Consider the following 24,131-nt stretch of genomic DNA (forward strand, 5'->3'; position numbering starts at 1 on the left):
GAACATGAATAGACTTCTAATTTCTCCTAGCAGCCCTGTTTTTCATCTACACCCCAAAGATCTTCACTTGGGGAAAAAAAAAAAGATAAAGATAAAGATAAAGAATTGGTTTACGCTTGACCAGAGTTAACGCAGAAGTGCAATGCAGCTTTAGAAATTGAGTTGATGTGGAAATGCCTTACAAAAAAGCCAGATGTTTCCCAGCCAGTGCTTGCTGTATTCTGTCCTCAAGGGAGGAATCACAGAGGGGTGGAGAACAGAAGGCAAAGGGATGCCCAAATGTCAGGGACAGCTGGAGAAAGTGACCCTGCAGACTCACCCTATAGTCAAGAAAGACACTGTTGAGATAACGTTGTGCTTATACTTTGAGTCCAGGGGTGAAAAGACAGAAACTAGTATTTTATAAACTCCCACTTGATACCGTTTGAAATCTGAATAAGCTTCTGGGTTCCACCCAGGCAGTCTTGGATGCTGCTCGCAGTACGGCTTGGTCAATAGCTTTCCATAGCACCTTTCCCTTTTGAGGTGACTGCACCCCTTGCAAGGTGATCCAGTTTCCCAGAGCTTGGACACGAGACATGCATAAAAGAAAGGGAGCACCTTCACTTTGGCTTGGCATTAAGAGCAATTCCAGAAAAACATTTGCACTTGCTGTGCAGGTACCTTTCAAAGGACTACAGATGTGCTGGGCATCCAAAGGGTTCCTGTGAAAGAGCTGTTGGTCAGGACTCAGTTAGAAGTATGGAGCAGAGACATTCACAGCTGCCTACAAGTATTACAGAGAGGAAACATCCAGTCCAGATGAATCAGAGAAGCAGACAGCCTATGGAGACAAAAGGAAAAGGGCAAAGCAATGCCGTGTGGGACAGCAGCCAGAAGACAACCTACCCTCAAAAGTTTACACGGAAATAAGTCTTTCCATCAGCTAAAAATATTAACTGGCTTTGTTAGCAAAGGGAATCTTAAAACATTTTTAGAAATCAGATCTTATTAATAAAATTCAGGTTCAAATGGATATGAGCTTTTTGTTCCACTTCCGAGCAAAAAATATGCAGTAGTTTGCACAACACCAAATGTCAAGTAGAGGCTGATATTATGGGCAAAATATGTTAATGACATGACAGAGTTGTGACAGGTAACTTTTGCCCCAGATCTGGTTACTTAGATCTTAGTTGCTGTGCTAATAGGAATTTCAAAAAGTCTTCAGTACATTGCACTTTCAAGAAGAGTGTATGAAACAGCATTGTGAAGGCTAGAGTGTCTTTATATTAGTTTAACACTGATTAATAACTTCACAAAAGAACAGAATGAAACACACCACGTTTATCACAGGTGTGCTGTAATGCACAATTCCACCTGGGAGAGATACTGAATATTTTCCACCTTCTATCAGCATTTTCCACTACCACAGCCGAATACAGTTTTTATCATCTTCCCAAACACTCAGAGACCACCCAGGACAACAACACATGGCTGCAGTTTAAAATAGATCAGCTCAGCTAGACAGTGTGTAGGGATGAACCAGGCCATATCAACCACACTTATTTTTCCTGTTTCTGATCCTGAAAGATTGCCAAATACAAATAGCTCAAGAAAAAAAAAATAGAATAAAAAAAATCCATCAACAAAGTGCATTAGGCAGTGGACGTGCCACATTAGAATAACGCAGGAGACAATAATACTTTCAGTGCAGAAGCTTGGCAAGAAGCAGAGTACTCAGACTAATACTGACGTTCCTGTAAAACAACAGCACATGAGAAACACTCAGCATGCAACAGCAGGAAAGGAGAGGAAAGCTGGAATGTCTCCAGTAGGAAGATTGAGCTTATATCTACACATTTCTGTTACCAAAAAAAGTCTGAGATGGCACTTTTCAGGTACAGGTTTCAGCGTTCTGTGGAGGAGGTCAGCATGTTTGGTTTATTCTCTGTGCAGAGCAGAGGGCAGGTCATTAGAGAAAAAGCAGCACTTTTCGCACTTGTTGGCACAGCAAAGCTGTGAACAAAACCAAAGTGTTGGTGCCAGCTCAGTATTCCAGTTACTATGCAAAACTACCAGGCCACACACCACTGTCTGAACCTAGAGCAACACCACAACCCTCATCACCCAAGCAGGTTTCTAAACACAGCGGTTTGTCTCTTCTACCTCACCTCCAGATGATTTCACTGTTCACACTCAGACCAAGGAATTTGCTTTCACCCACGCTCACCGTCCTCCACACACACGATGCAGCTGCAGGTTCATCCAGCTGACTGGGTCCAAACAGTGAGATGCTTTCCCTCTGACGGGCGGAGGACTGGACCTCTTCCCACAACTGTTGTCTCAACAGATGAGCCAAGGTCATACAACTTCATCATCTGTAAAAGCAGCTCCCTTTCTTATCACAAGCCTGTCTCGGTTCAGTTAAGTTTTGTCTGATGCTCCGACACCTTGGATGACATGAAATTACGCTCCTCAAGGACACATATGAAGTGCCTACAGAACACCATACTGCACAATTCCCACAGGTCCAGAGGTAGTTTTCCATTCAATAGCTTTAAATGTAGGTCAAATGGAGCACCTAAGCTGTTTAGTTTTAAAATAGAGTAGCAGCCTCTTTTCAACGAATCGGGAAGAACTCCAGATCAACCCAGAACTCCCTCAGGCCAATGGACTGATTAGATTTTGGGGAGCAGTTTCAGGATAACATGAAACTCGGATGGGGAACTTCTTACTCCGTGACATTTCAAGCATTCATGAAAGGAGTTGTTGAAGGGAGTCAAGGAGACCTTTAACAGCTTATAACTTCTGCACTCCCTCCTCCCAGCTTCCTCCCTTCTCCAAAACGTAGGAGTTGTGTTCTTGGTTAAAACTTAAAATGAGCGGACTTCTTGACCACCAGAGCTATGCGTGAAACAATTTACAGCCTTTCTTTACAGTTTTATTACTTCTTCATGAAAAAACAAACTCAGCCTCCTCTAACAGCTTAGCTTATTGCAGAACAAAAGGTGCTACAGAAACGAAGTTGTTGGCACCACAGTAGTAATACAAGAGGCAGAAGAAATTAGCATCTATAATAAAGTCCCATGAAACATGGCTCAAAAACAGTTTTGTGAAAGGTTTAATTTCGAAGTTGGTGGTCAACACCTCACTTACTACACCAGCCTTTTGGCTTTTGTACATAGTCTTTCATACATCTTGTCATGAGTGATAAGGGTGGACAAGGCACGTCCTAAATGCATTACAGTAATTTAATTAAAAGCTTGTCAGGCCCATTCTGTACAGTTAAAAGTCTCAAAAATGAGTCTTTTATTTCAGTACAGAAAGACAAGCCACAGAACTCTGAGTACAAAAGCGATTAAAGAATGTAATTCAATCCAGATATTTCCAACTGTACATCCAAGCAAATAAAAAAGGGATTGTCATGGATGATGTAAATGTAAACACTGTAAAATACACTATTCTACTGCAGTGTATCTGGATTTAAGTAATTTTCACCTTTACAGGAGAAGGCAACATTATGAGCTACTACTGCTTTGAACAGACAATAGACATCGTCTATGTAGTGTCTATGTAGTCCATCCCTATCTATTCGTAACACCACATGGCAAACAAATACCACAGTATTTGCTTAACAGAATAAATGAGCATATCTGACCTACAACCCTGATACTCTTGACACTTCAGCCAATACCTTTTAATTAAAGAGAAAACTGCAAACATTTTACCAAAAGAAAACAAGTGAAAATATTGTCTGTTAAGTCCTTACCACAAAAAGACAGATATATTAAAAAAGATTGTATTTCAAAACTTTACTGAGCAGAAACATGTTTCCCCACTCCAAAAGATATTTTCTCCTCCAGCAGCAACAGCAGCTCTAGATCAAGGAGTTTCTACTTTCTGGTCACCTTGCACTCTGCTCTGGTACACATCACAAAACATCAGCTTCAAACACCAGTAACACGTTCCAGACACTTTACTTTGTAACTGATCAGGCAAAAAAACAATCAAAAAATAAAAATTAAAAAAAAAATTGTCACCTCAGATAACTTTCCTGAAAGAAAGGGAACAGTACCAACGTTAAATGTACCCATACTCTAAGAACATACAGAGAAGCATTGAATCAGGCTTTTGTGACTTTGTTTTAAGCCATTTTGGGATTGATGATACAATGCAAATTATTTTGAAATCAACAAACAGATCTTTGTGTTTCAAACCCCAGCAGAAGTGTCCCCTTCTTTTGTTGGGCGACAAAAAAATAAAAGGAACGGAGTTATTCTTGGTGAGCTATGTTTTTATCTCAGACATACCCATAAGTCCGGCATACAGCCCCTGGGATAGCAGGGGTCTCTTCAACTTCCATCCAGGAGAAGCCTAGAGAAAGTTACTAACTTTTTGCACTGTACATAGTATTTGTTAGCATGTGTTTTAAAAGCACACTCTACAGATTTAGAGCCACATTCACACCCATTTGGTGAGGTACTGCTTTAAAAAAAAAAAAAAAAAGATTTTGAATAGAGGCTCCAGGCACAGGGCCCAATGTGCAAGGCACCATATCAATATAAAAGATAATCCGGGCTACAAAGAATTCACAATACAATTAAACGCCCACAGGGAACACACAGGAATTCACAAAGCTGCGACAAGAAGCTTCTCTTGAGCACAGCAACTCTGGCTGTTTACAGGGTAAGTTTGCAATTAGAGAGTGGTTTTAAAGGGACCGATGTCATCTTAATCAACTTCTCCCCCCATTATTCACTCCTAATCCCACATCACCCTTTACTCATGCTGGAACAACTGTTTTTCTCGCTGTGTAATACAACAGATTGGGAAGCACATCAAGGGCAGGGGGGAGACAAGGCCACAGGAAAAGAAAAAAAAAAAAAAAAAAAAAAGGTATTTTTAATCCAGAAGAGTTCATCAGAATAGTTCAGCACCGGTCCTCTCCAATGGTCCACACCAGCGCAATAGAAAATAAAAAAAAATAAAAAAGAAGAAAAAGCAGCACAAGGGCAAAACCACTTAGGATAGGAGAACGGATGGTGCTACTGCAGCAGGAGGTGGAGGTGGTATGGTTAGGTGAAGGGAGATAAGAGTCAGCGTTCGCTGCTTTTACCGTGATGAGTAACGTGGCCCTGACACGGCAGAGAGGAGCAATCCAAATACCATTGCTCCTGGCAAATACGATGACTCAATGAGTTTATTTATTGCCACCTGAATTCATCCTCCCTGTGACATCCGTGCTACTCTGAGAGTGGCACCCAGAGCTTACTTTGGGCTGGATAGGCTCTATAAGTGGTAGTTTACAAGAGATGAGATTTGTGTGTAAGCTCTGGATTTCAAAGCTAAAAATCTGGTTCCTCTGATTCTCACACAGTACCAAGATAACAACCAAGGCCCTGTTTACACCTGCGCTGCTCTAAATTCAGTATTCTGTTCACATTATCCAATCTATGAACTGCTTACAGGTCTTCTCTAGTCAACATCTTAAGTAATAAAGTGCTTACTGTAACCGTCATAAACAGAGCATAAGTAGCAGAAGACACAAAAAAAAATAAAATCAAGACACACCGACAGACACATGGTAAGCATTTTACTACATGATTTTAGTGGGGGGGAACCCTGCACTATTCAGTGTTTCCTGTTCAATGGCCAGCATTTAACACTGAAACCAAAGACAGGTAAAGAAGAGAGACATCTGAGTTCCTCTGGTGTCTCTCATTAGGCTAGACTTTCATATTTAATATCAGCTGAAGTAATCCCGATTACTTCTGGGATTTCACCCAAGTATCAGAAAGACAGAAAAACTCTTAATTGCTACATCACCTGCAACTTTGCAAAAATTCCTGTAAATTGAACACGGCGATTGAACAGGCTCCAAAAAATTGCACTGTGTATCCCTTTTTAGCTTTCATTGTCTTGCTTTTTAAAGGAACTACTTTTTTTAAAAAAAAAAAAAGTACAATCAGGCCTAAAATATGAATTATTTATTTTCTTAATGTTTTTGTTGAAACATTCCAACATTTTCAAGTAGGAAAAGGTTCACTTTTCACCATTTAGGCAGCATTTGCCCTCTGTAGCTGCAGCACTTAGCCTGGGTACCAGTGGGAGGCCGCCGGGCACCTGCAGGGGCTCCATGGCCCTGCACAACCACTGAGAGCAACCACCCACCTCTGAAAGAGTATTTAAAGTAAAATTAAGTGAGCAGAAAGCGCTGAACATTAAATCTCAAAGCAAACCATGAAGCTTTTTCTTTTCTTATATACTTTAACTCTTTTTAAGATATAGGTTCTCTGCAAGTCTCTCGGTGCTGGGCTCCCAAACAGATCAGCTTCCTCTTAATATTCAGAACTACTTTTTGAAGTATAAATTATAACAGAGAAAAAGGTAACCAAGTCTATCAGCCCTTCAAACTTAAAGTGTTTTTGGGCAGTGGGGAAAGAAATGAAAAAGCGCACCTGTGCGTGTCACCTGCTGTGAGTTCAGGAGAGAAGAGCAGGACAAAAGCTGCTGTGAGGGACAGGGGGGTAGCGAGAGGGAAGGGGAACTTCTCCCTTCCCAGCTGCACAGGATCTGGGAAGCGGCTCAGTGCTGCAGACATCCACTAGCCTGAAACCGATACCAACGCCAGGCTGTAAAATTATCTTTGCAGAATCAGGCTGCGCCCCTGAGGACGACGCCAGACCTTCCATTCATCCCCGCCTGCCACAGGCACTCGCCATACGTGTTTTACGAGAGGTCCTGTCCTCCGTCCGCTCCGGGACAAGCCGGCGGGGAGCTGGCACAGACCCTGCCCTGGCACGGCCGGGATTTGGCCGATTTTCCCCGGGATGGGGAAGGGGAGATGGGGAAGGTGCAGGGCAGGATCCGGCTCCCTTCGCCTTCCCGCCGCCGGGCGTGGGAGAGGCGCAGCAAAAGTACAGGGTAGGAGGAAAAAAAAAAAAAAAAAAAGGAGAGACAAAAAAAAAGTTTCCCAGTTTCCTGGTTTGCTGCGGCTGAGCGAAACAAAGCCAGGAAGGGCACGGCACAGTCAGCAAAGGCAGCCGAGTCACGTCAGGATAGAGAAACGTACCTGATTAGCTCTTTTGCCGGTATGCAATTAGTTGATAGACATTTCGTGGCATTCGGGGAGCTGCGTTAACGAGTCAAATCCTATTTGTCACGCGTTTTCCTTGACTAACGCCGCGGCAGCTTCCCCGGCACATCCCGCGAGTATGAGTATCTCTTCCTGCACCCTAACCTGCCTCCCTCCTCCCAAAAATGAGCCTCTAGTGGGAAGCTGGCGGGCACCCCGCAACGAAACGCCGCAAAAAGGCCTGCTGTTCCCCGCTCGGGCGGCAGAGGGGCTGCCCAGGAGGACTTTAAGCCGGGTTTTCTCACCTCGGGTCTTTCCTTGCACTTTCTCCAAGCCAACAAGCAAGTGCAGGGCGCTCCCGCTCCCCAGGAGCACCTCGCACACGAAAACGAGCAGCGGCCGTGCCCCGGCAGCCAGAAAAACCCGCCCGGGCTGCTCACACGGGGAGAGCCGCTCCCGGGTCTGGGGCGCAAAGTGGGGAGGAAGATTCCCGATTTGCCCAAACAGCCTTAGCCGACTTGTCTCGATCTCCCCCCCGCGCAGCAAGAGCCGCTCCGCTGCCTCTTCCCGCTTCTTTCCACCGCCGCCCAGCTCCATCCCCGCGGCGGGGGGGTCCGAAACCGGGCCGAAACGTCGCCCACCCCGCAGCCCAAGAGGCGGAAGCCCCCTGCCCCGCTCCCTCACCTCCCGGAGAGCCCCCTCCGCCGTGGGAAGGCAGCGGGACAGACGGACAGACAGACAGAGCCGCCCCACTCCCAGGCGGCTGGACGCCGTCCTCCCAGCCCTACATTTTGGGATCCTCCCAAGCACGTGGAGCACACCTCTCCCCCGGGGCTGCTCCTGCGGAGCGGGGGTCCTCAATTCCTTGATGCCCGGCACCGCTCGTGGCTCGGGGGGTAGGAAAAGGCCACTTTGGGGGGAAAACAGCCCCGGAGCAGCCTCCTGAGCAAGGCGGAGGCCGTGCTCCCGTCTCACCTCCGGCGCGGCTGCTTCCTTAAGACGGGGCGAAGAGCTCGGAGCGGGGGTCACGGCCGGGAAATTTGGAGGGCTGGGGATGAGGGTGAGCCTCACGGGGCACAGGCACCGCGGGGGGAGGCAGGAGGGGAAGGCACAGCGTGGGGAAAGGCTCGGGGAAGGCTTGGGGGAGCCGGGACGGACAGACGGAAGGAGAAAGGGAGAGAAGCAAGCAGTGATATGGGCGCAGTGGCTTTGGGGCGGGTAGGAGCCACCCCGTGTCCCGTCCCACCCCCAGCACGGAGCCGGAGGGACTCCCCCCAAGCCCTCCAAACCTCCCCTCCTAAAACCCCCGAGCCCCTCGCACTCACACAGCAGCGGCGCGGCCCCACCTGTCCCCGCACCGCCGGACGGGACTGCGGGGCGCCGCGGGACACGGGCCGCCACAGGCCGCGCGGCGGGGGGCACGCCCCGGACACGCCTATGTCACGCCCAATGCCACGCCCGTGCCACGCCCCACGCCCCCTCCCTCGCCCCCGGCCGCCCCGGACCCCCCTGTTTCTGCAGGCAGCGGGATGCCGAGAGAAGAGTAGGAAGTCTGGGAAGACAGAGCATTAAACATAACAATAATAATAATAATAATTAAGACAAACTGCCCAGCTCCAGCTCGATACCTCAAGCCACATCTTCATCCCCCAAAATATTGTGGTACACAGAGATTTTCCTCTCTCAGGACCTATTTAGGATGAAGAAGATGCTCCCCGATGACTTCCATCCACAGATGTAAAGGGCAAAATGGGAGGTGATGAGGAATTTCCAGGATGTAAGTAGGTGATCCTCTTTTTTTTTTTTTTTTTTTTCCTGTCATTCAGCCCACAGAAATCTGTAAACAACAGGTTTTGAGATGGTCAGCAAGGAGGTAATAGCTTGAGTCAAAAGAAGAAGCAAAATCAAGGAGGAAAGAGAGGGTATAAAGGCAAAATTGAAGAAAAGAGGCAAATGCCTTTTGCAACTTGTGGAAAAGCATAAAAGGAAGGGGCTGAGAGTTGATGGTGTGAAACTAGTACAATCTATAAGTGCAGAAGTGGCCTCTGAGTTAGGGGACACCAAACAATTCAAAACTAGAAGTCTGAGGCAGCAAAAGGCAGAACCAGCATAGGAAGCCTTTTGCAATTGTGGAAACACTAAGACTAAAACCAGGTGCTGAGGTGGAGATGGAGAAACAGCTCGTAACAAATCCTACGAGAGCTTTGCATTGCTGAGCAGTTGATTAGGCTGGAGATTAAGAGGAAGACCTTGAGGTTTTGGGTTTACTTCATGCTCCTATTGGAATTGTTAAGATTATGACGAGTGAAGAAATCCTGGCACTTTTGAGAGGGCATCATAATAAGTTCGTTGGGTTTGGCCAAAAGGGATATGTAGAAATATGACAGTCCATTGAGCAATACTACATGTCTCACCTAGGAGGGGAAAATCACAAAACCAAATTAAACAGCCCACTCCTCCATCCCTTAATGTTCAGAACTTGGAAAGTTTTCTTTGATTTTTTGGTTCAAAACTTTTTCTTCTTTTTTAAGACATCAGCCAAGAAAAACTACAAACAGACCTTAGGAACCAGTACGTCCCTGCTCAGGCAGAGCTTTTGGGAGCATTATGACTAATAAGTCTTGACTTGTCCAGAGGGATGCGGCTATATGGCTCAGCAAGCAACTAATATTCCTCATGTGTTGTAATATCTATTTTCCCATGCCTGATAGGGCTGCCCTGGCTGTGGCAAAATGGGACACTGGTACACAATAATAAAAAGTAAGTAGGTCACCTGGAGACTTCCAGATACAAGGTTGCTGCCATTAATGGAAAAAATAATAATAATAATATATTGACAGCAATTACCAGATGCAAACAAGAAGCTCCGGCACCTTTGATGCCAGCAGTGTTAGGAACAACTGCTGCTACTGCTCTCTTCAGGGCCTGATAACGAGAGCAAGTGGCCTCGCCCTCGGTGAGGAGCAAAGGTAATCCTAAACATTGGGTCGGGAGGACAGGAATAATGGTTGACCTGCTCACGGCAGGTAAATGATTAACATCCAGTTACATGGGCAGGGGAAGGGCAGCAGGAAGGAGATGGCTGTGCCCTGCACAGAGGGAGAAAGCACAGGCACGCCAGAGGTCAGAGACATTTAAATTACAAGAGAGGCAGCTCACAGCAGCTCAGCTTTCTCAGTGTTTAGCACGTGAAAGATCTACCATCAAGATAAATGGCTGCTTAGGTCCCCTGCATTTGCCATCCTACAATGGTGTGAGAGGGAAATGAGCGTAGGCACTGGCGATGTCTCAGTGGATGTCCCGAGGTGTTACAGGCTCACCTCCACGCTGCACGACAAGCTGAGCTGGCCACGCATACATCTCCCCCATGCCTTTCCCTGCTTTGTTGCCTTACCAGAATCAAAGAGCTCATACACTACGCTCAGACGGTCATGTTGTGGGTGAGATTGTGATTCACCAGCCTGCTAGATACGCGTGCTCTCCGGGGCCATATTTGGAGCAGGAGGGCCCGGGGAGCAGGAGGATGGAGGAGCTCCCTCCAGCTCTCCACCAGCACTGGGAGCCTGCTGGAGCAGGAACAGCTGTAAGGCAGCCAGGAAGTCACCCAAAGCACACCAACAGCTATCTGCATACCTATCTTGGAGAGACGCGCAGAAGTTACCAGATCTTGTTTGCTTTCCTAGATATCACCTGTTCTGCCCGTGTACTCACACGGGCGCCCCGAAACAGGACAGCCAATCCTGCCCCCAGCGGGCTCCGTAACAGCACCGGCCTGAAGCTGGAGCTACTCTCAGCTTTTCCTTGCCATTCATTGTAGAGAAAAAATGGCCTTTTCTACCCAGCCCTCAGCCCAAACTGTGCACAATGTGTGGCCGCGGCCTTCCCAAACGTCCCCCTGGCCAGGCCCTGACCCACAGAGCTGTGCACGTTCAGGTCTGTGCTGGACACCAGCGCTGGCCTTCCAGCAGCCCAACGTCCACCCTGCACCCACCACAAGCTGCCAAGGTGTCGTCAGGCCTGTTCTGCTTCACCAGGGCTTTGCCTGCATGCTGGGCTCCACAGCTGATTGAACAACACCGACAGAGTCTTACAAAACCTGTTCAGAGGGGCGAGTTCATGGGGAAAGTTCCCTGTCTCAGGCGACCATAAAAAACATCAGGTCCTCACTGTGAAAAGCTGTTTTATGCAGCTGGGACAGGTGCTAAGCAGGAGTGAAGGAACATGCTCCAAAAATAAGGCAAAAATGGCTGTGGCAAAAGGAGAAGCCACGATAGTGAGTATAAGAAATATCTTTAAAAGGGATGTTTAATAAAGTAGTGTCACAGTATAATATGTATACATACAAAATGTACATATATTAATATGTATACACATGTCATAAGTATACATTTGAATCGTATATGTGTATATACTATGTATGTACTTACATTTATATGTATATAAACTATGTGTATATATATGTGTGATATATACTATCGATACACTTACATATACATATACCATATGTTTAAAAACACATATATAATACATATACACACAGATACATTATATAAAATCTAGTTTTTCTGTGCTTCTCAAATGAAAACCAGTAGTGACACAACTCTCCAGAACATATCACTTACGTGCAGGTTGATCTCAACTCAATCTATATACTGAGAAGGAAAATGTATCCTGGTGAAAAAACAAAGCCAAAACACTTGGCCAGCCTATTCCCAGATATCATAATCTTGCATCACTGAATTTTTTAATTTTCATCTGTCTCATCTCTGAAAATCGTATGTGAAAAAAAGAGCCAACCAACCTCACTAACATTGTGAATACAATCTCCAATTTAAAAATGTGCAGACAGAGATTTAAATGATCATTGCCCAGCACGGGCAAGCACCAAGTGAAGGCTCCAAGCATGTTCCACCAAACTGCAGCACCGGCTGTTCAGGGGCCTGCAGCACCTTACAGCTTTTCACCGCTGAGATCTTGAATACAGATGCTATCTACCAACTGTTTTGTTACATGAAATTAATAGCTACTTCTTTCATTTACCTGTTTGTGTTATTGACAGTGATAGCAGCAAATGTTTCCTTCTGCAGGAGCTCACACAGAGGAAGCCAAAGGGATCTCTTCAGGATGTGGGAGGGTTGTGGGGTCTGGTTGTTGTACCTCGGCCATGACATCGTGCCGTTTCCACAGCCCCGTCTGTGAGCTGGGGGTGTAAACATGTCTGGAAAAATAACTTCCTTTTGGAGAGCAGTGGTCCATGACTGCCAACACAATCTAACACATATCATAAAACAAACAAAAAAACAAAAGCCCTTGACAAAACAATGAACATTAATTCTGCAGAATACCTGCCCTGTGCTCAATAGGCTTTTGCTGGCCAACATGAGCAGGTGCAGGAACACCACCCTGGAATACACCAGAAGGATGCAGAGCACTGGGAAGATCAATAACAAAGTGCTGTTAGCACAGACCTTGCCATCTCCAAATGAAAGTGAGAATTTTTGCCTGAATTAAAGTTTGTTTTGTGCTGTTAGAAGCAAACGAGTTCAGAGGCAACCTGAAGATAAAACGGTGCAGCCTAGGGAAATTCTTGGTGCTAGTGAGGGCTTAGCCGTGCACATGACTGTGGCATGCCATGTCCTGCACAACATCCGCAAGGATAAGAGCAAAATCTTTGCCAGGAGTGGGCTTGAGTAATTGCCGATTTGCATTTTGCCTGAACACGAAAGGGACAGCTCTTTCACCCACGTCCCAGCAGCGTATGATGACATGGAGCTGTGCAAAGAGCTGTGCCTCGCTTGTCATTTCAGCCAAAAGGCTGTGCTCCGTGAGTGTGTGTTCTCTGGCCAGGAGGGACAGGGATGCTGTTGAAAAGTGTTCCCTTTGTGGTGTTCTGTGTCCATGCAGAAGCTTCAAGTAATTTTGCCAGCTTCCAGACATTTTGCTGTGTGAGTCACACATGCACTACACAGGAGGTACACCTGGGTTCAGGACCAAGAAAAGACCTTGAAACCAGAGGCCTTGGGTTACCCCATTTTTGTCACACCCAGGAGATGTCAAGGCTCAGGAGGTGTTGTATCAGGTGACTGAGTAGCACAGAGAGAAATGGGCATCCACAAAACTTTTGGGGTACTCACTGAATGCTCACCTGCACCCTCTCCCAAAGACCAGCCATCTATTTTTTTCCCATCTGTTCTCGTATTTCTCCTGCCTGTGTTCACACACAGTTTCGCATGAACACTGCTAAATAGCAGTCTTGCTAACAGCAGAGCAGCTTGTCTTTCCCTTCTCTGCCAGCCTCTGAGGCAGGGACAAAAACTAAGGACCAGAAAAGGGAGCTTAACCATTAATTACAACAAATACTCAGTCCATTCTGCATTGACAACTATTCCAATAGTAACAGGATGCAAAACTACAACCTATCATAGCAAGAAAACACTCTCAAAAATTCAGGCTTGGTCAGGCTAGAGGTCCTCAACAATGCATTGTGGAAAGTGGATTTTTTTCTTCCTTGATAAAATTTTCTGCAGACAGAGGGTTGGGAAGAAGAACAGGAAAATAAAAGCAGAGAGAGAGAGAAGGAAAGAGAAGAAGGTATTCAACACCAGTTCTGCGAAAACATTGCAGCTTCTTCTGGCTGGGGTTCTTGTCTGATTTCAGACAGTGGATATCCTCGTCTCCATACTGCCCAACACAGTAATGTCACCTGTGCTTGATGCATAGGCCACAGATCAATAAATTACTTTGAAGTTGAAGGTACCCACTCACTATTCATGGAAAGGTAAACCATAGAAAAATGTCCTTCATGCTTTCCAAGATGCACAGAAAAGGAGACATAGGTGAGATGTATTTCAAATGGATTAGAATCAGTACCACCAATTCCCTAATAAGGGCTACAATAAATTCAGAATAAACAAACTGATGAAGTTTAAAACTTGCTAGCTGAGATGATTAAGGTGAGATGCTAAGAATAAGCTTGGAATTTGAATGTCTAATCTTGCTGCAGATTAGAGGAGTCTTTGTAGTTCATGTGATGTTGTCAGAGCCAGGTTACACAAATAAACAGGTTGTTTTTGAAACTGAGCCTCTTCACTGGCAATGCTAGGCCTGTGAGACAGCAGTTCCTGAAAATGAAATCCCATAACCTAATTACCAATCAATGTTTTATTTGTGTAACTGTTGCATCTGAAGCCATTAGGTTGCAATCAGCTATACCATAGGGTCTCTAAAACTGCTGACTCTTTTCATGTGACTGTAGTCAATAAATAGAAATCCGTATTACATTTCATAGCTAATTATGCTTCTTCTGTGATCTCTCATACCTTTAGTACTGTCTCAGATCATGTACTTTAAAATGAGTCTTCTGAAATTTAAAAAGAAAAAGCAAAAAAGCAAAAAAAAAAACCTCTTCATTTATATATTCATTTTTTTCTAGAAATATTTGCAAAAGGTATTAAGGATATCTTTCTATATGTACTATGTAAGGACATTCTATATGTAGAAATGTGGACACCCAATGACTTTCTTTCATGAGAGGACACACTCTGCTTCTTTCTTGTACCTCCTCTCCTTTTTGCCTTTTACAACATCTCGAAGGAGTAGCAGTTAGCATCACAGAATCAACTCAATTCTATGAGCAGAAAAGGTTGGCAAAGACCATCAGGATCATCAAGTCCAACCATCAACCTGTCCTACCGAGTCCCATCTCTAAACCATGTCCATTAGTGCCCCATCAACACGTCTCTTAAATACCTCCAGGCCAGGGACTCCACTGCTTTCCTGGCATCTGGTTCCAGTGCCTGACCACCCTCTGCATGAAGAAATTCCTCCTGGAGTCCATTCTAAGCCTTCCCTGGCACAACCTGAGACCTTAAACAGCCCACAATCTGAGTTACAAGACCACAACAAAACAAAATGAAAATCACATGTGCAGATGGACAAGCTGTGCTCAATATTTCCCGTTCACTTACATGGATCTATCTCTAGTGCTCTCCAGACAAGTCTGATCCTTTCTACACACCCCTGGCCAGCTAGCAGACACGCATACTCATCGCCATCTTTTCCTCCTTGAGGGAAGCAGACAATCTTGGATTATAACAGAGACTTTTTTTATTCAAAGCATTACTCGTATCCCTTTTTTCTTTAACCTTTGCAATCAAAAATGAGATTTTCACAGGAAGCACCTGGACCACCACCAGACACAAGCAAGACAACACATGCCTACCCATTGTCATTAAAGATCTTCTAAAGGAAGACACCCATTTGCAGCATTATCAACCACAACAGTTCACATCAACATAGCTGGACTCCTCGTATTTGTGCCAGCTCAAGTGTCTGTAAGTAGCATAACCACAGCAACAGCAAGCGCGGAGCAAGTAAGTAATGTTTCCTTGAGGGCTCAGCAAGCACTCGTCAGGCTGCCAAGGCTGACAAAGCTGGCTGTGCTCGGTAGGCACCATGGCAGGAGAGAGGAAAGGAGAGGAGCTGAATCTATCAGCTAACCCAGCAGTTGCATGTGTTGCTACCAGGCTAAGCATCACCTCCCTTTGGGAGATTTTACTGGCCTGGCTTAATTAGTGCCTCATGGAAAAAGTCCTATGCAGCCCATTGCAGACAAGCAGGTGATTCAAAATTAACAGACCAGCACAGGTGCAATTTTATTCCCATATTGTCACTGATCCTTAAGGCAGCTTTTTGCACGAGAGTGGTCTTTTAAGTAGGCAGTACTAATACATGCCACTGCTGCTGGTCAGGTGGGAGATGTGCTTCCAGAGATGCTCTGAGTACTCTGTTTTTTTCCCAAAGTGCTCAAAATTCCTGCACTTCTGCTCAGTAAAAACAGCAAAAATGTCACTGCCAACAGTTCAGAGCAATGTGTTTTTGCGAATAAAACTGTCTCCTTTTTGTGTTTGAAGGAGTGCAGCGGAGCTATCAAATAGAGACACTCAAGGTGAGGCTTAAGGATATGAGTAGAAGCGTGACTTTAAAAATTCATTCTGCCTTGGAGAATCTGCCCTGAAACCTAAAATGTTCTGTTGAGGATTCTGGGGCCAGTGTGGAAGTAAGGTGGGAAAAAAAAAAAAAAACAAACTCCAAACAAACCAGTGAAACTTTTAGTCAGAATTGAGTAAAACAAATGTTTTCTTCAAAAAAAGGTCCCAGTCTTCCTAGTTTAGCTGAGAAATGAGAGTTGTCAGTGAGAGCAATGGGGGTGTTGCTGGGGTGGCTGCTGTGGGGGCTCTGCTGCCGCTGAGGATGCTCTCTCAGGAGAACTTTGGCTGCTGCATCTGGGGATGTGTTGGGCAACAGTGAGCGACTCACGGCAGGAGCTGTCGTTCCTCCTCTCCTGCAATTTCTTTACTGTTGGAGCTGAGAATTTAAGTAGGTCAAGAATAACAGGTGGAATTGCGAATGTGGTTTCGTATCAGATGGCAGAGCATTATCTTACTCTTACGTGTAGGTGGGAGATGAGAAAAAATCCTTTTAAGTGGACTTGTTTTCATATCTCCACCCATTATGACATGCCTTAACACTCACTCTAGTGTAGCTACAGGCAAAATAATGAGTTATAAGAACAGCTCAAACAGAGATTAATGCAATTCTTTACAGCATGTTGAATCTTATATAAAAAAAGTCCTAGTCTTTCAAAACAAAGCTTACACTTTCTTTGTTGTTACGGTTCAATGAATTGTTACTCCTGCATTAATCAACAGCATAGTACTACAGAATAACACAGAGCCCAATGTTCTTCAGCTGGATAAATTTTGGGAGTTAAATTTTCGGGGAGGTTTGCAAGACCTACGTTCTTAGACCGTTTTTGCAGCTGAGGTACTGCTTTCTCTGTGCATGTGATACACACACACAAAGATTATTTTAGAGGGAGGGAGATGGGGATGAGTTCTGTAATCTTATAATCCAGTAGTTTCTCTTCAAAGCTCAGACACTGGATATTAGAAAACTGTTAAATAAGGCTGCCAGTCCTTTTCTGTCATTCTAACATGGCTTCTCAAGTATTTCTAAAGGACACTCTGAAGCTTTCTCCTTTTGCTGCTTCCTTCCTGACTATTGTCTTATCCAGAGGATTTACTGCGGTTGAAGTAAACCGTTATTATATTTATCGTGCCCACCTTTGCTTACTGAGAGATGCTGTAAGAGGACAGAATGGAAATTTTGAACTTAATAGCAGCATTTTTAGAGACATCTCATGCTCTTATCTGCTAGGCTGCCCTCAGCTTGATCTTGTTTTTTATTGCTTATAATGAGTTCTACATACATCTCCTAGTCTCAAAGGCTACACAAGCTCATACATATGAATGCAGATGAAATCTCTCTCTGCAGATATAATGTCACTGTGACACAGAGAAAGGTCTAAATTACTGTGCTTAGTATTCTCTCTTAACCATTTTTAAGGCATTTTGTCTCTTCACCAAGTTCTCAAGACAAACAAAAGGAAGTTGATTCCAAGCACCTTTGGTTCTTCTGGTGGCAGCATTTTCATATATGAGGCCATGCAGGAATTAGGGCTCTTTTTCAGGACATGCCCCCTAATCCTTTGGGTCTAAGACCTTGAATATGGAAGAGAATACTGAAGTAAGTCATCCTAAATACTACCAGTTGATGTAATAGCAATGAACAAATAACCATACAAAAATAAAATAGCAATTAAAAATAAAGAACTACAAAAAGCCAACATCATTCCATTTTTCCTACTCTCTGGTTGTCAGTTTGGTCAGTTCTTGTCCCAGGTCTTTGATTCTGCTGGAAGATCCAGGTGAATTTATAGCAGAATTTGTAACAAATAATTATTTTTCTTTTTAAGACAGAAATTGAAAGGCCATTTGAAATTTCACTGAAATTCCTGAAAGCAAAGTGATCTCACAGTCCAGCCTGCCTTTTACTCTTTCTTTAAAAAGAGTTTAGCTATTTCAGTCTAAATGGTGAAACAGTTTCTCCTGTGACTTAAAGTTAAAACAAATACCTCAGGGTCACTAAAGAAGGATTAAGCAAAATACTCCGCAGGAAAACTCTCACTGACCTTGGCAACTACTTTTGTTCACCTTGTTCAAAGGAAAGGTTCAAATATCTGTATCTCTTAATCTTGCAGGGAAGTCCAGGTGAAGTTGTGAAGTTCTGAGCATTTAGATCAAGTTTGGTCTCCAAAATTCAACGTGAAAGTAGACACCATTTGGAAAACACACAGCCTCAAGTTGCACCAAGGAGAGGTTTAGATTGGACATTGGGAAGAACTTCTTCATGCAGAGAGTGGCCAAGCACTGGAATGGACTGCCAGGGGAGTGCTGGAGTCACCATCCCTGGAAGTATTTGGGAGAAGTTGGGACGTGGCTCTAAGGGACATGTTTTAGTGGTGGGACTCGGTAAGTCAGGTTGATGGCTGGACTTGGTGGTCCTGAAGGTCTTTTCCAGGATAAATGACTCTATCTGCTACCAGTGCTTTAGCATTGGGTTTTATCTGTATCATATTAGGTCTAATGGGGTCATTTCAGAGCTTTGCTTTTCCAGCCAGATGTGCCCTTCATCCTCTCCAAAAGGCCCTTTTATGTCTGAACGCCTCCACCTGGGCCTGATTCACTGCATTCATCCATCTGTCTCTGTGTGGGCATGTGTGCAGCCCTCCTGCCCTCCGCACTGCAAGCGCCCAAGCCTCTCTGAAGGAGCTCACTAGAAAGCCTCATCAAAATCGAGATCTCCAACAAACTGTGCCACTGAAAGACAGGTTCTCGCACTGGCTCATTCACTGTCAGCAGCTTTTGTGCCTCCCCATGTGGGCATACTCCTTTAGCCTGCGTTTGGTTGTTTTCCACATAAGATTTGAGCTTGTCTTGCTACCAACCTGTGAAGTGTGAGTGAGCCATTGAAGCACTGCTAATAGCTGAGTTTCAGAATGTGGCAGGCAAGAGTCAAGTGTCAGGGAAATGTGTGCTTTTCCACAGATGTTTTAATGGTTAATCTTTAACAGTTAAAAGGCTTTTAGATTAGAGTTCCTAAGGAAACACCTTGTTCCCCCTCCACCCCCTCAACAGGCCACAAAGGAAGGTGGGGAGGCTGAGAATGGTCTAAAAATGTGAAAGGAAGATGGATTAGATAGAAAAGAGAGAGACATACAGAGAGAAATAACCTGAGCAGACAAAGCAAGGTAGTTTCCATACAAATTCTATCCATTATGCCAGATTTCTTTTAAGGACTCTGCAAAGACAGCAGGATTTTCATGCATGGAAGCTGAAGAAGCAATCTACTCCTGCACAAAGAGCTTTCCTTCTTGCCACCTGAGGTGGGGCAAAGTTAATTTTAACTGCTTTGAACTCCCTCGCCCAAACTGCCTGGACGTCCCTGTGCCTGTTCAGCCTGTCTTGAGCTGAACAGCCCCGAGGGACTCCAGCGCTGCAGACTCGGGTGGCTGCTGCGGTGCAGACCTGGCAGGCAGCGATGGTGGAGGTGGTGGAGCAGGGCTCTTCCTGCTGACTCTGCCTGACCTTGCCATCTCTGGGAATGACTTTGTCTCCTGCAAAAGGTGGTAGTGCTGAGGGAGGTAAGGTGGGGTGGGTTTGGAGTATCCACACACTTGCAGATTTCTGCAGTGCCAGTCCGGGACGTCTTCTCGGCTGCTTTGTGCAGCATGGACTCAGTCCGTATCAGCTCCGGGACAACTATCATTTTCTTCAAAGCGTTTCTGACAACAGAGCATCAAGCATTAGCAGCATCAAGCATCTCTGTCAAGGCACTCTATGCAGTGTTCTGTAGATATCCCCTGTATTTCTTTGTTAATTATCCTGTTAAACTTTAGAATACATTCATAAATGTAATCAAATACTACTTTGTTTTGCTGCTAATGTTAGGTGAAGGTTTACCTACTGTATTAAATCATTCACATGTTTACTGTACCTGTACTCTAGGATCGAGAATATATGAATCTTAATACAAAGAAGGGGTAAAAGCTTTTGGACAGGAGAAATGAAGAGGAGTGGATGATGTGATCATGCAGGAGAAGCAAGATATATTTGTTGGCTACAGTCAGTTTTCCACTCTCTAGGTTACTGATGGTTTTGGACACCCAGGACAATGTGAAAGCATGTGATGCTGCTGAAAGCACAATGCAGAAATGTCTCATGAATATTTAAGAGGTAACCATAAACAAATGTCTGACTCATTTTCTAGGACATAATGACAGAAGTGGGTCTTGAAATCTGATAAGAATGGGAAGTTATAACCTGGGTAGACCAGCTTGGAGTAAGGTCGTAAAAAAGGTGGAGATACTTGGAAGAGTAAATGAACAAAAATTGCTCACACAGGCTAGGTCAGAATTATGGACTGTATTGAAAGGAAAGAAAAGTGGTTGAAAGAGGAAGTGACATGGTGGAAGAATAAAAGCAAATAAAAAAAGGAAAAAAACAATGTAAAAACAGTTAACTAGATCTTAGTACAGGAATGATCTAATGATCTTAAAATTTGTGGCACCTTTCATTAAATAGGTGGTAGGCATGGGAGTAAGTGAAGGATGTCATGAGGATGGGAGATGAGGGAATGAAAGTTAATGGACTCTGAGACACTGAGCACAAAAACAAACAAACAAACAAAAAGTTAGACCAGATTTTACGGATAGTTATATGGGAAAAAGTGGTAAAATCTCAATGCTGTATGGAGCAGAGCTTACAGCTTTGTGTTGTGGGGACTGCTGGTCTTAGATATGATGAAGGAAGACAAGGCAATGGAGAACACTTTAAAAGAAATTAAGTAACTCCATTTGAACTTGCCTAAGATTAAGGTGAAATGGCATTTAGAAAATCATGGGGGGAAAGTCAGAAATGTGAAATTTTGGTAGAGAAATTTGAGTAGAGAAAGATTATGGAGAGGTAGCATTTACAAATCAGGATAGAGAACAAATCTGGCAGCTGTTCTATATTGCAAAGTTATAAAATTGGGAAACACTTTAATATGGCAATTAGTAGTGCTCCTGATTTTCTGCAATACTTCAGTTACACTTATTTAACTAAGTCTCCTTTTACATAAACTAGGGATCAAGCATTTATATGATAGCTTTTGTTATTAAGAGTAAGATTTTAAGAAGCTGTAGTTGACCGGGTAAAACAATAATGAAAACATGTCAATTGTAAATCAAAAATATTTAAATGTCAGGTTTTCAGGACAACCTTTCCTAGTGACTTAATGAACAAAAGCTGCAATGTGGGAACTAATGAGCTCTTCGCAGAAGTATATTGCACTGGGTCCAAGTGAGTTAAAAAGCAGCTGTTACTCTAGAAACTGCCTGTATATGTTCACATAGGGTTACAAAGAAGCTAATGAATCCTCCCTCCCATTTGCCTTGTTCCATGGGTACAGTTCAGCCCTAACATAGCCAAATAGGTTTCAGATCAAAGCTCTCACGTTCTTCTGCTCAAAAACACAATTTGACCTGGCAAACCGCTGTATGCACCTAAGCACGTAGCCGTGCCAGCCAAATGGAAATGGGGAAGCAAGGGGAGGATGGGCTGAAGGGCTGCCCAGAGAGGCTGGGTGATATTTCCAAAGCAAAGAGAACACCAATTCTAAGCAGAAGAGCTAGATGAACACTACTCAGTGAGCAGAAGGTTGAAGATTTGAGTGTGGAGACAGGTGGGACTGAGTCCCAGCTTGGCAAGCTGTGTGTGGGCATGGCTGTGTGCTGCAGAGAGCAGAGAAAGGAGATGCAAATTAACAGCAGTGATTAGAGGCAGGAGCTGGAGACCGTGAAAGACTTGAACTGAACTGCCTCTGGGTAAAGCAGTGGTGACAGAGGGAAGACGGAGCTGTGCTCCCACGTGTGGAGCAGTGCCTTCACCCACTGAGGTCTGGGAGGTCAGGGAGCCCAGAGGTGGACACTGCCCTGATGACACACTGCTGCAGCAGAAGGTTGTTAAGCATCCATGCCCTGTGCATGCACAAACAGGACTCTACCTTCCCTTCTGTAAACTAGAAAGGCTGCTGTGCTTCCCTTATCTTCATCCTTCCTCTGCCTGTTAAGCTTAATGCTTGAGCAGGCTGGTGAGCTCCAGGACCACGCTCCACCCTTTGATTTGTACATTTTTTCCTCTCTCTGGCAGGAAAAGAAACTTTTCTGCTCAGTTCTCAAGGTTCCTGGGACATATAAGCCTTCCTACTGATAGGAGATACACCATTGAGAAGACCTTATTACGTATTTAGGGTAGACAGAACAAGCCTGCTGAAGTCCTGAAGCCTATAATCCCAACACAGGGCAATTCTGCTAAGCAGCAGTATCACTCATATCCAAGAGGTCTGCATGTCTCACAGGTACTTGCATTTAACAGGGCAGCCCATCACAGAGTGTTATTTAAATTACTTTGATATACTTCATTAGTCAACATAAACTTTAATAGGTATCTGTAGTGGCAGAACAGGATGAAGCAGCTGTTTCGCACATTCACTTAGGCCCTCAGGTATATTAGCTGTGTGCAAAACAATTAAATGTTCTGGAAACTTTCTTTATAAACAATGATGAATAGCATTCAGATGGTGGAGCTCTGTGCAACTTGAGAAATGCTTTTTTTTTTTTTTTTTCCCCCTGGGAAACAATTTGTGCACTACCCTGAGAACGTGCCACACACTGCGAGTGAGTGCCAAATGTGACATTTCCCACAGGAGATGTGCAGAAGTCCTGCACGGCGTAAGGCTCCTGTTGCACGGCAGCCGTGCAAAACCACAGGGCAGTGTCAGGCTGTTTGGATACTTTGGTTGCTTAGCTTCAAATCAGAAGGGTGGTTATGCATGCTCTATGTAGAAAGGTGTATTCTCCGGGCCACATACTCCACCTGCAAGTAGTAGTAATAAGCAAAAGAAAAGAGCTTCATTCAAATCCATTTTACAAAGTCCCAAAACATTTTTTTTTCATGTTTGCTAGCATGAGAATCATAATCAGCTGATTTCCTTAGGAGTTACAGCACAGTGTAGGAGGCGATAGCAACAGTAATTAAGTGTTGAGCAACACGAGACACTCCCTCCTGACTGCCACAAAACATGAGAACTCCGTATTCTTACCCTACACCTCCTCTTCGGCATATCCCTTATTACAGCAGACACGGGCTCCCCAGGCTGCTGCATTCACCGTGCTCTTTTGGTGGGTAAATCCACCAAGAACAGGAAAGAAGCACGCTCACGCAGGAGCAAGGACAGCAGCCTGGCCATGGCGGCAGGAAGCTCCACATGGGCAAATGGAGCAGCACCACAGCGCTGTGTGTGAGGCTGGGCTGCTGCAGCAGGGCTGCTCATCTAAGCTAGAGTTAGCATGTCTGGATTATGCTGCTGCCTGCAGAGAAGACATACCCTAAGTTACAAGAAAGGATTCCCTTCCCTCTCTCTCTCTTTCCCCTAGACTAGCTGTGTTTCTTAAAATAGTCCTGACAGATTAAAGTTTCGCTGTGCAGACCAAGACATATTTCTGTGGATGAAAGTAGCACCATGCAGGCAAGCATTAATAGCTACAGTTCCTTCAGAGGCCACCCTGAACTACTAACACAGAGGATTATGAGTCAACTTTAAATTTTAAATACAAATGGAACTGGCTTGCTACCAAATGTAAGCCTGTTCTTCCCAATGATCTCCAGCGAGAGCATAACATATTCCTTCATTTATTATGAATTCATTTTTTTGGATGTAACTTTTCTAAAAATATGATTCCAGATTTTGTTAGAATATTTTAATGATCCTGTTGCAGGCTAGGACCTTAGCCTTAGAAGAATACCTAAGCCTATTATAACTAATATAAAACAAGTATGCTAACACTTGCAACTGATATGAAACAAGTATCCTGACAAATAAATGCTTGCAGTCAACAGAAACAGAAAGTACTCAGTATCTTTCAAATTCAGCCACTGAGATACGCAAAAAACCTTTTTTAATAACCCCTCTTTTCTCTGCCCCCTGTGTTACTCTATTCTGCATTAAACAAAGGCATATTATTTTTGTTGCTGAGTAAATTACCCTATTCTTGCTTAAACATGTTACTCTAGATTACAAACATATGGCTGTAAAAATAACTGGTTGGACTGATTTAAACTGCTGATGTTAATCT

General features: G+C 44.4%; 1 protein-coding gene across 7 annotated transcripts in view; it reads right to left on the minus strand.

The window, feature by feature from the left end:
• The window catches only part of ELOVL7 (ELOVL fatty acid elongase 7), a 33,595-nt gene extending 25,093 nt beyond the window's left edge, over nucleotides 1-8,502 (minus strand). The window contains exons 1-2 of one of the 7 annotated variants that reach the window (XM_035553691.2): nucleotides 7,052-7,235; nucleotides 664-823 (exon numbers count right to left, since the gene is read on the minus strand). The gene's annotated coding sequence lies outside the window, so the exon portion shown is untranslated. Of the gene's footprint in view, nucleotides 1-663; nucleotides 824-7,051; nucleotides 7,236-7,738; nucleotides 7,796-8,029; nucleotides 8,177-8,379 lie in introns of those variants that run through there. The other 6 variants (XM_035553692.2, XM_050716225.1, XM_035553689.2 and 3 more) reach the window with 6 other exon arrangements.
• Between the last annotated feature and the right edge of the window lie 15,629 nt (nucleotides 8,503-24,131).

The sequence above is a fragment of the Cygnus atratus genome, chromosome Z (assembly GCF_013377495.2).
Source record: "Cygnus atratus isolate AKBS03 ecotype Queensland, Australia chromosome Z, CAtr_DNAZoo_HiC_assembly, whole genome shotgun sequence".
Taxonomy (NCBI): domain Eukaryota; kingdom Metazoa; phylum Chordata; class Aves; order Anseriformes; family Anatidae; genus Cygnus; species Cygnus atratus.